The sequence below is a fragment of the Triticum dicoccoides genome, chromosome 4A (assembly GCF_002162155.2).
Source record: "Triticum dicoccoides isolate Atlit2015 ecotype Zavitan chromosome 4A, WEW_v2.0, whole genome shotgun sequence".
Lineage (NCBI taxonomy): Eukaryota > Viridiplantae > Streptophyta > Magnoliopsida > Poales > Poaceae > Triticum > Triticum dicoccoides.
In genome coordinates this window covers 320,535,903-320,548,993 of record NC_041386.1, presented here as the reverse complement: position 1 = coordinate 320,548,993, position 13,091 = coordinate 320,535,903, and positions in this window count along the sequence as shown.

Here is a 13,091-nt window from a genome sequence, read left to right as displayed (position 1 = left end):
AGCACCCTCCCCGGGAGGGGGGGGGGGTAGGGTGCGCCCCCTACCTTTCCGTCGCCTTGGGACTCTTCTGTCCCAACTCCGATGCCTCGTGGGTCTCTTTTGGTCCATAAAAAATCACCGTAATTTTTCAGCCTATTCTAAGAACTTTTATTTCTACACAAAAAACGACACCACGGTTGTTCTGCTGAAAACAGCGTCAGTCTTGGTTAGTTCTAATCAAATCATACCAAAACCATATAAAATTGTTGTAAACATGGCATGAATACTTCATAAATTATAGATACATTGGAGACGTATCAACATCCCCAAGCTTAATTCCTGCTCGTCCTCAAGTAGGTAAATGATAAAATAAATAATTTATGAAGTGTGAATGCTAGTATAGTCCATAAATTTGATCAATGATAGTTCCAAACACTTCTTCTAGCATCATTATATATCATAAACAGTAGCTCGTCTCAATAAAACTTCTCATGATCAAGTAACAAGTTGTTCACATGTTAAAGTATAGACCATAAAGTTTCTTGAAAACTAACAAACTATGTTTTCAGTCACCAAACAATTGCAATTCATCTTATTTTTAGGAAGGGTCTATGTAAGAGCTTTGATTTAGCAAATTCCACATACTCAACTATCATATAGTCTTCCATGATTGCTAACACTCAAAGCTTATTTTTAGAATAAATATCATCCATTGAACACAGAGAAAGATAGGGGCTTATTGTTTCCCCTCCCAACTTATTTATCATACAGATAATTATCAATAATAATAACTCATGATCAAGTATATTTGAATGGAAATATATGCTTGGATCTTTCCCCAGCACATCATGCTTGCCAACTAAAGAATAATTGAGGTTGAAATAAGAAGGAATACTACTTACTCTTGAATAAAAGTAAATACATGAAAGTAAAAGATAGGCCCTTCGCATAGGGAAGCAGAGGTTGTCATGTGCTTTTTAATTTTGGGTGTGCAAACCCTTAATGCAAAGGAACGTCACGTTGTATTGCCCTTTGTGATGGCAACCTTTATTATGCAGTCTGTCGCTTTTATTTCTTTACATCACAAGTTCGTACAACGCTTATTTTCTCTTACAATAAAAGATCATACATATTTAGGAGCAATTTTTATTGCTTTTTGCACCGATGACAACTTACTTGAATGATCTTATTCAATCCATAGGTAGATAAGGTGGATAGTCATGGCATGAAACGGGGTTTAAGGGTTTTGGATGCACTAGTATATGTACTTAGTACAAAATTTTGGCTAGCAAAAGATCCTAAGCAAGCACCACATGTTAGAGGATACATAACAATATAACTTCTATACAAAAATACCCAAACATAACTCATTACATTGTCTTCCTTGTCCAACTTCAACTAATAGTCTCAAGTTTGAAAATAATTAATGGGGCTCACAATCATATAAGATGTCCAAGATAGTATATTTATATGTGAAATCTCTCTTCCTTCAATATTCTTTCATGAATTGTTCAAGTGACCAATGTTGTGTTTGCTAACTTTCAATAAATTTTACGACCTATACTTCTTATATGTGAAGACATTAATTACTCCCCATGGGATAAGCATATTGAACATATATATTCAGATTTATGATATTCAATTCATTCAACCATTTACTCATAGAATATAAGTGAAGCACAAGAGTAAATGACAAACTACTTCAAAAGGATATAAGTGAAGATCAATGAGTAGTTAAATAATTAACTAGCCATGGGAGGACTCCCTCTCATTTAAGATTTCAGATCCGATGATTTTATTCAAACAGCAAGTAAAATGAAAATATGCTCCAAGTAAAACACATATCATGTGACGAATAAAAATATAGCTCTGAGTAAGGTATAACGATGGTTTTGAAGACGAAAGAGGGGATGCCTTCCGGGGCACCCCCAAGCTTAGGCGCTTGAGTCTTCCTAGAATATTACCTTGGGGTGCCTTGGGCATCCCCAAGCTTAGGGTCTTTCCACTCCTTATTCTCCTCATATCGGCATCTCACTCAAAACTTGAAAACTTCAATCACACAAAACTTAACGGAACTTCGTGAGATGGGTTAGTGTGATAAAGACAAATCATTCACTTTGGTACTGTCAAGATAAAATTCATAATTGTTCTCCCACAATGCCTAGTGTACCATATCATTTCTACAATTTATATTGAGCAATATAAGCCGTAGAAACTAGAAAACAAGCAAACTATGTATTGAAGACAGAATCTGCCAGAAACAGAACAGTCTGTAGTGATCTGAACAACAACCACACTTCTGCTACTCCACAAATTCTAAAAAATTTGGACAACCTAGGCAATTTGTATATCAATCTTGTGTAAAACATTCAGATCAAAAGCACGCTTCTGTGATTTTTTAAAATTCTGGCAATGAGCACAAACATTTCTATTTTTCAGCAAGATCAAATCAAGTACCACCATAGATCATCCCAAAGGTCTTACTTGGCACTTTATTGAAACAAAAGCTATAAAACATGATTACTACAGTAGCATAATCATGAGAACACACAAAAATAGTAGGGGTAAATATTGGGTTGTCTCCAACAAGCGCTTTTCTTTGATGCCTTTTTAGCTAGGCATGGTATTTTAATGATACTCTTCCAATCCCAATTTTGATGATAGTCTTATTTATATTCTAAAAGATATAAGTGAAGTTCAAAGAGCATTCTGCAATTAATATAGATTGAAAAATATCCAAGCTCAAAATATATAAGTGAAGCACATGAAGCATTCTATAAAGCCATACTCAAAAGATTTAAGTGAAGCACATGAAGCATTCTATAAAGCCATACTCAAAAGATTTAAGTGAAGCACATGAAGCATTCTATAAATCAATGAAGTACTATCTCATACTAGCATGGTGCATAAAGGAAAAGAAAGTAAAAATAAACTCAAAAGACAGATATCATGTGAAAAAAACAAAAACCAAGGTATACCTATAATTGTTGAGGAATAAAGATGGGATGCCAACCTGGGCATCCCCAAGCTTAGATGCTTGAGTATCCTTGAAATATTTACTTGGGGTGCCTTGGGAATCCCCAAGATTGAACTCTTGACTCTCCTTATTCTTCTCATATCTATAACTCCTCGATCCTCGAACTCTTCATCCACACAAAACTTAACAAAAAGCCTTGTGAGACCCGTTAGTATAATAAAGTAAATCACTACTTTTAGGTACTATTGTAAACTCATTCCAATTTCATATTAGCATTATATCTACTATATTCCAACTTCATCATGGTTCATACCCCCCTATACAACGCATATATTCATCAAATTAAGTGAACACCACATAGAAAAAAAATCTGTCAAAAACAGGACAATCTGTAGCAATTTGGAAATTTCATATACCTTTGTAACTCCAAAAATTATGAAAAATTAGGACAAAATAAAAAATTTGCATAGGAGTATTGATTTTATCACGCTCCAATTAAAAATGTAAATTCAGTCACTACAACGAAAGTTTCTGTTTTTTCTGCTGCACACACCAAACAAGCAATTTAAACATTCTAAAGCCAAACATTGGCACATTATTTTTATAATACAATGGATATATACAAGGGTATAACTATTTTTGAGAAACTTCCATGAAAACTTCTACATTGTTTCCATGAGCATGAACACAAGTGTTCAAGGTCGACCCTCACTTGTCCAATGCATAACCTTCCAATCACTTCTCTTTTTGAAAAAGGTATTAGGCATAAGACGCAAGTATTTTTTTTGTATTTTTCATTATTCTTGTTTCACCCACAACTAAATAAAACAAAAACAAAAGGGAAATAAAAATCTACTTAGTGAAGAAAGCAAACAAGCACACACGAGGATATCAACCCCACGCTATTGCTCCCTAGCAACGACGCTAGAAAAGAGCTTGCTAATCCCCGAGTGCAAGGAGTCAGCGTAGAAATTTCCAAAGGTGGAAGTGATAAGTATGGAGTGTCGAACCCACAAGGAGCTAAAGGTAAGATCAATATTTTCTCAAGTCCTATCTGCTACTGATACAACTCTATGTACACCGAACGTTTGCTTCCATCTAGAAACATGAAATAAAACTACATTGTGGGTATGAAGAGGATAGCTTTGCATGAAATCAGAGAATTAAAATATAAAAATAGGTGATGTTAACATAAAGTTAGAATATATTACTATATATTATAAATAGCGAGTGTGGAATAATAATGGATCTGTGTGCGAAATTATCCTAGGCAATTGTTAACAAGATCGGTGATCATTATTGCAACTTTATATGAGGGAGAGGCATAAGCTAACATACTTTCTTTACTTGGATAATATGAACTTATGATTGGAACTCTAGCAAGCATCTGCAACTACTAAAGATCATTAAGGTAAATCCCAACCATATCATTAAAGTATCAACTCCACTTTATCCCATACGCAACAACCCCCTTACTCGGGTTTAAGCTTTTGTCACTCTAGCGACCCACTATAAGTAAATCATGAACGTATTGCAACATCCTATAGCGGGAACCCTTCACGTGTGTGCGGCACGGAAAGCACCATAGGACAGCACCAAAATAAAACATACAACTCAAACCAATCTAGATCATCAATCAACCCAAAGACAAAAGAAATCTACTCAAAACATCTTAGGATGGCAACACATCATTGGATCATAATATGTAGCGACCTGACCCGAATGGATCACGTCTACTGTGCTACGGTGTCATCCCTGGATCAGTAATGCTGACACCACACAGTACATCGAGGTTTTATAGCAGAGTTGCAATCACACACTTATTACATCGATGGCTCAAAAAGAACTTATTACAATAAATATGGCTTAAGGCCATCTAATAACGATAACAGCGGAAAGCTTGGAAGATAAGTGAGTCCATCAACTCCATCGGCATCACTGAGTATAGAACCACGACCTAAACGCACCTCAATCGTCGTCTGAAAAGTCTGCAACATTAACGTTGCAGCCCGAAAACGGGTCAGCACATGGAATATGCTGGCAATGTAACACATAGAGAGTAATGAAACAATAAGCCTATACTACATGCATTATGGCTGGTGGTAAGGCTCTATGGTTACAGTTTTGCGAAAAGCCAATTTTTCCCTACATCAAAGGAATAATTTTGTTTAACTATCATGGTGGTTGTTAAACATTGAGAATGGTTGACAGCATCCTCAATCCCAATTTAAAAGTACTCATTAAAACCCAATAGCTTTTATTAGAGGTAACATGTTGAGATTCACAAAGATATTCAAGTACTAGATACTCAAAATGTCCATAACCGGGGACACGGCTAATCATGATTAGTTTGTTACTCTGCAGAGGTTTGCGCACTTTTCCCACAGGACTCGATCGCCTCCGTTTGGTTTCTCGCACTACAGGGTGTTTGAGAAAGCGGATGACCGAGACATAGTCTTTCAGAAGCGCTAGCACCTTACATGTGGGGTAAACCGGTACACCTACATCCCCTACATCTGCTAGTCTACCCCGTAAGAGTTCGCACAACTTAGTCAACTATGCTAGAGCCCATAGTAGCATGTGGCTGCACACGGAAGTTTCTAGCATGAAAAATCTTATGATCCCTTTGAGCCTGGGTGGCGGTCCAAAAAAAAACAGGCAAGTCCTGATAGACATCAGGTGCCTCAATCCACCCAGATGTGTGTTTAGGTTGCCACCTTAGATAAGCCATTAATTAACAATCTCACATCTGTCATGGATATTCACTCACCCAATCCACGTCTACTAGCATAGCATAGCATAATAAGCAAACGTAGAAGTAACTCCCAAGGTTTCATAAGTAACAGGTAATAGGTACTACCTCAATTCTACTTCCCAACCCACAATTTAATTAGATCCTAACAATGCAAGTGTTTGAGGGTTTGATCTAATGCAATAAAACTGGGTAGTAGGAAAGATATGATCAAGTGTTACTTGCCTGCAATGTTGATGAAGATGATTCGCACTCAAAACTCTTGATAGATCTAATCGTCATACTCCGGTCAATCTATCGTAGGCAAGCAATAGTAACCACACAATAAGTACTCATCTAATGCACAGGGAAAAATCGAACAAGAGAACGAACCAGAAAGTTCAACTTAAGAACTCCGGTTGCAAAGAAAGAACGAGCCGAACAAACGACGAAAAACAAACGGCGGAAGAAAACAACTCGGTTCTAGCAAGTTGAATCTAGGTCAAAATTTTACTGTAGCAAAAGCTTGTTCAAGTTGATTAGACGAAACGGCGGTTTCGAGATGAAACTCCAGGCGCTTGAATCACCTGATTCCGTTGAACGAGCGAGAAGATAAACTAGAACGAAGATCGGATCTGAGATCGCGATCGCGGAATAAATCCGACGAGAAGAAAAAGAAGAACGGTTATACGAACAGACGTCGTTAACCGGGAAATAATCGGTGATCACGTTCGTTGAGACGAACGGTCCGAAAGAAGAACGAAAACCAATCTAGGGTTTTTCGGAAAAGAGATCGAAACGAAAAACCGATCTAGAACACCGGAACGGTTTAGCGAAAAATCGGAAAGAAAACGAATCGGTAGAGAAGAAAAGAATCGGAACGGTTTATAAGAAAAACCGAACCGAGGGAAAGAAGAGACGCGGCGCGGTACCTCCGGCGAACGGCGGCGACGGCGGCGTTGACGCAGGGCGGCGGCGGCGCGGTGACGCATGGTGGCGGTGGCGGCACTAGGGCGCGGGGTTGGGCGGCGTTGGGCGCGGCGGCGATGCACAAGGGCGGCGGCGCGGGTGAGAGGCGCGGGGTGAGGCGCGGCTTGGGTGGTGCGGCGGCGCGGCGTGGGTGTGGCGGCGCGGCGTGGGGCGGCGGAGAGGAGAGGAGAGGTGTTGGTTTGATGTGTTTAGAGGGGGGGTGCTTGGGTATTTATATTGGGGAGGGGAGGGTTTTGCTTGGGGTAGGGGACAAGAAATAGACTAGGATTAGGAAACAAAAGGAAAAGATCTAGAAATAGATACGGAATAAACGAACATAGGACAAGAGTCCTACTAAGACTAGGAAAGCAAGAAGCGGCGGCTCCCTGGTGCACGCGCGCTATGGCCTCTTGGCCGGCCGGCGGCTAGTGGCTTGGGCCTTTGGCCCAAGGCGCTGCGGATTTTTTTTTAAACGGTCTCGCGCGCAGAAAAATAAATAAAAGAAAATCTAAACGAACTCCAAAATTAATAAAGTAAATTTTCCCCGACTCCTAAAAATGAGCCGAACAAAATGAACTTTTCTCCGGACCTAAAAAGCAAATTTTGAAAACGCACAATTTTCCCTATCCGAATAAAATGCAAATAAAACTCCGGCAAACAAAATTTGATCTATTTATTAAATCTTCATTTTCCTAAATTTGGGAAAGTCATATTATTCCCTCTCTTATATTTTTTTGATAACGGAAAAAATTATTGAAGACAAAATAAATAAATCAAATGATCCTCTTTTCAATTCGAGAAAACTCTCAAATATGAAAATAACGAAATCTCCAACTCTCTCCAAGGGTCCTTGAGTTGCGTGAAATTTCTAGGATCGACCAAAATGCAAGAAAATAAAATATGCATGATGATCTATTCCAAATTGAAAATAAATTCAAAGGGGCTTTGAATTTAATTCTTTGAAACTCCCAACTCATATTTCATATAATTTGAAGAAGTCATTTTATCTTCTCTCGTGAAAATCATTGAGTCGCATAAAGTTTCAGAATTGGGATATTTCCAAATGAAATTCAAATATTCTCAACACCCCTTGTCATTTAAATAAATGGAAGAAGTCATGTCATCTTCTCTCCGGGGTTTTGTGATGAAAAGAATTTGAATTCACGAAGATCAGAAAACCAATATGAAAGTTTGGGAAAGTCCTTTTATTCCCTCTCATTTAACTTTCAAAAGTTTCGAATTCACTCACTTTCAGTCAATCAATCAAGCAATCAATCAAATCTATCTATTTGTTTATAACATTCCAAAATTTAGAATTTTGGGATGTTACAAACTACCACCCTTAAAATGAATCTCGTCCTCGAGATTCGGAGAGGCTAGAAAGAATAGGTTAGGGTTTGGGGTCTTCTCAAAGTCCATCGATCATCTCCGAGGTCTCGTGTGCTACCACCCTTAGAAACATTGTTACGGTTCCATCAAAACTCATATACTCCATCCTTATCGTTGACAGTGTCAGTCTTCTCAGATATTAAGGATAATCCCTTCTCTGGCTCTTCCGGTAGTGGCATAACCTTTTCCTCAATTCCTTTGTCCTTTCATCTTGGTAAGGTTATCCCGAAACTGGGTCTTCATAGCTGACGGGTCTGACGCCAAGACTAAACAACTATCGATATCTCGTGGTGGTCAACAATTTATGGTTTCTCCTGCAGGAAATGAATCTGGGTTGATCCTCACCGTATAACCTACGGTTGGCAAAAGCTGTCGTGTACAAGGGAAAAATTACGTATACCATTCTAAGGTTTAACAAGGTTTAATATCGTCGTCTCTCTACTATAGGCAAGTCACTCAGATTTACCATCCCATATAGCAAAGCGAATAATAAGAGTAAGTCGGTATGGTGATCAATCCATCCCGCACCCAAATCATTACCATGTATACAGTTTAGCGAATCTCGCATACTAACACTCGGTCAACCTCACAAGCATTGCAGAATTTCTCTTATCGACGAACTAAGTTCGGATAATCCATGGATTCTGCAAGCCAAACAACCATCTATCGTTCCTTCGCTACTCTCAGGTTTTGCGTAAACTCCTATAAAATCGCCTGTCGATAAAATCGTAACTTCTTCCAGGGTTTCTCCTTCAGCAAGAGTGTGCTTGCTTCTTGGCAGGTCCTGGGGCCTGTGGGTTATGGCCCATCTCATCACTTGCAAATCTTGAACTCATCATCTAGGCAACTGATCATTATCCCAACATCCAACTTCCTGGCATACTTAAAATCCATCCAAATGTACTGTCTCTTTTCCTTATATTTGCACCAAACGGGGACATGATTACTCAGACTCTTTATGGAATTTCCATTGATCCATATTTCCAACATCATACCTCCTTTATATCCAATAACACTTCATCTCTTCATCCTCGTGGGATGTCCCACATACCGTGATAAAACTTATACTTATGAAATCCATACTCCACATCATTATCCTTTCCGCGGTCAAGCGTCCTTATAGGGGAATATTGGCCATCTCTGCATGGCACTTCTTCAACTGGGAAACGTAAAACACATCTTGAACTCCTGACAGTCCTCCGGGTGACTCTAACTTGTTGGCCACTTCTCCATACGCTCCAAAACTCGGTATGGTCCTACAAACCTCGGGGCTAACTGTCCCTTAACTCCAATCCGTTTAACTCCTCGCAGAGGGAACACATGAAGACATGCTCTGTCTCCAATTTCATAGACTACCTCCTTGCGTTTTTAAGTCTGCATAACTCTTCTACCTGGACTGAGCTACCTTCAGTCTATCTCGAATCAACTTAACATTCTCTTCTGACTCCTTGATCACATTTGGTCCAAACAACTGTCGGTCTCCAACTTCATCCCACATACTCTTGGGGCATCACACATATCGAGACAAAACTCGTATTTCATTTTGCCCAAAATCCATGCAGTGGAGTATCTTTATCCTTTCTGGGGTCAAAGGTTCTTACAGGGTACTACCACCCTTAAAATACACAAATCTTCCATAGACCATATTTCTCTCATCCTCAAAAATGGTCAAAATCCTCCTTCATAGAGTAGCAACTCATAAAATCCATATCAGTACCAACGAGGCTAACTTTATTAATTCTCAAATCATTACAATCTCCTGTTTTTCCATTACATGCCTCAATTCAATACCTCTATATAAAAGAAAATGTTCTCACTACCACTACTATATTACTTCTGTTACAAACTCAACTATTTATCACAAGTCTCCTTCTCCTTCGGACAACCTCTGGCAAAGTGCCCTGCTCCATTACAACGGAAACACATTACTTCTGACAGGTTTCGAGGTTTCCTCATGATCACATAGCCTCCTTGGGTCCTTTTCTTCCCTCTTGGGCAATCATTGAAGTAGTGCCCTGAATTTTTGCACCTGAAACATGTGATATGACTCAGGTCTTTCTTTGTGGAAATTGGGTTGTTCCTCGAATCCAACCTACTTCTCTTCCTGGACCTTTCCGTTCCAATCAGGGCTTCTATTTCCTGTGGGTCATACTCTACTTCCTCTGTCGGGAATTCTACTAGATCTCCATTCAGAAAATCTTGGGAGATGTGTCCTTCTTCTCCACATGAATAGCATGACTTAGTGCAGGGTCTAATTGGCTCTTCTTTGGGTGTGTCCTCCACCTCTTTCTTCATCACAGGTTCTTCTAAACCTTCCATGAGGGCTCCTTTCATTTCCTTTTCCTTCTGCTGGATGGTTCTTTGTACCATGGGGTAAATGTGACACTGAGCATGGTAGTGGGTAGTCCCTTCACACAAGAAACAAGTAATCTGTCTAGTTGGGCATTCTTCAGTTGGGTGACTTCCTTCACAATTTGGGCATTCATCCTTGTGTTCCTTATGGGTGTGTCCGATTTGTCCACAAATCTTGCATGCACAAGGTTTCTTCATATCCTTTCCATAAGGCTTCAACTTCTGGGACACAAACTGAGACTTTAGCAAAGTCAACTTAAATTCTTTCCAAGTGGTTACTCCTTGCCATCCATTGATGGTTTGGTACATCCTCCACCAAGTAGCAGCACCTCTTTCAAAGCATTGAAGAGCATGCTGGGCCATATCCTTTCCGACTATAGGGTTGTTCTCCATATGATCCTCCATGTTCTGAATCCATCGGTCTGTCTCCAATTGACTCATCGGTCCAGAAAATACAAGCTCATCGCCATTCATCCTCTATTGGGTTCAAGGGTTTGGGGTGAGATAAGAGAGATCAAGAGAGAGGAATGCACACAATACAAGCAAAAGTTTTGAAAAGACAGATTTTGTGGTGGCTGTCGAAAAAAACATCAAACAAATGGCAGCTCACAAGCATCGCATCTAACGTAGGTATATAACAGGGGTTTGGTCTTCTAAAGGTCAATAAATCTTCAACGTCTCCAAACTCTTCAAGCCTTGTTCATGCCTCCAATGGCTTCTTCCGATCATGCTTGTCCTGCTCAAGTTCTTTTGCCAGATCATCTCTGTTGACGCGAAGTCTCTCGCGACGTCCTTCAATATTTCTGGAGTTACGTTCCAACTGCCGGTTTCAACATCCTTGACATGATCCATGATCCTACTGTCCTTCAGTTATTGTCAAATCTCCGGTATCTCGATGTTTTGCTCCTTCATCTTGTCTACTTTCAGCTTCTGGGTCCTGAGTTCTTCACCAATTGCCTTATTGTCAAATATTGCTTCTTGTAGGTCCATCTTAACTTCCTGATGTAACACTCCAGATCCTGGTGAATACACCAGCTAAGGTTAACACTCCAACGTTTGCAGATAGATGCTCCATCAGCTTCCTACCATCCAATCCTTCCATGCATCTGCATGCTTTAACTCCGCACGGTGACAATAGCATAGGCGGGCGATAACATCATGGATAGCCGTGTTTTTTTTTTATTTTGCTCTTGTCATTTCCATGAGTTAATAACTCCTGCCTTAGGGTTCTCTTGACAAAACTTTGAGTTACTAACTCTCCATGCTCCGGTCTTTCTCCGATACACCTTGATCTCGGTATTGATAACTTCCATAGTCTGCCAGGTTCCATAAAGGTAGCCTTCCTGGGTCATACAAATTTGGGAATTCTTCAGAGCCTTCAAATTCTCCAAGTCTTCGGAGTTTTCAACAGTTGTAGTTTCCATTTACACGGTAAAATCCTCTTCATTCCAAATGGTCTTAGTTGTCCGATATCTTGTCTCCTTGGAGTGGTCTCATCAGTCAAATCTTCGAGTGGTCAAAAGGGAAAAGGGGTATGGTCTCACTTAAAAGGGGAATATTTGAATAAACTCAGAAGAGAAGAGAGGTAAAAGATCTTTTGAAAGGGAAAGCTGTAGAGAAAAATCTTTGCTATTGGCTTGCCAGTTTCTAGGGTCACGTCCTACAGTCAACCTGGCTCTGATACCATCTCTGTAGCGACCTGACCCGAATGGATCACGTCTACTGTGCTACGGTGTCATCCCTGGATCAGTAATGCTGACACCACACAGTACATCGAGGTTTTATAGCAGAGTTGCAATCACACACTTATTACATCGATGGCTCAAAAAGAACTTATTACAATAAATATGGCTTAAGGCCATCTAATAACGATAACAGCGGAAAGCTTGGAAGATAAGTGAGTCCATCAACTCCATCGGCATCACTGAGTATAGAACCACGACCTAAACGCACCTCAATCGTCGTCTGAAAAGTCTGCAACATTAACGTTGCAGCCCGAAAACGGGTCAGCACATGGAATATGCTGGCAATGTAACACATAGAGAGTAATGAAAAAATAAGCCTATACTACATGCATTATGGCTGGTGGTAAGGCTCTATGGTTACAGTTTTGCGAAAAGCCAATTTTTCCCTACATCAAAGGAATAATTTTGTTTAACTATCATGGTGGTTGTTAAACATTGAGAATGGTTGACAGCATCCTCAATCCCAATTTAAAAGTACTCATTAAAACCCAATAGCTTTTATTAGAGGTAACATGTTGAGATTCACAAAGATATTCAAGTACTAGATACTCAAAATGTCCATAACCGGGGACACGGCTAATCATGATTAGTTTGTTACTCTGCAGAGGTTTGCGCACTTTTCCCACAAGACTCGATCGCCTCCGTTTGGTTTCTCGCACTACAGGGTGTTTGAGAAAGCGGATGACCGAGACATAGTCTTTCAGAAGCGCTAGCACCTTACATGTGGGGTAAACCGGTACACCTACATCCCCTACATCTGCTAGTCTACCCCGTAAGAGTTCGCACAACTTAGTCAACTATGCTAGAGCCCATAGTAGCATGTGGCTGCACACGGAAGTTTCTAGCATGAAAAATCTTATGATCCCTTTGAGCCTGGGTGGCGGTCCAAAAAAAAACAGGCAAGTCCTGATAGACATCAGGTGCCTCAATCCACCCAGATGTGTGTTTA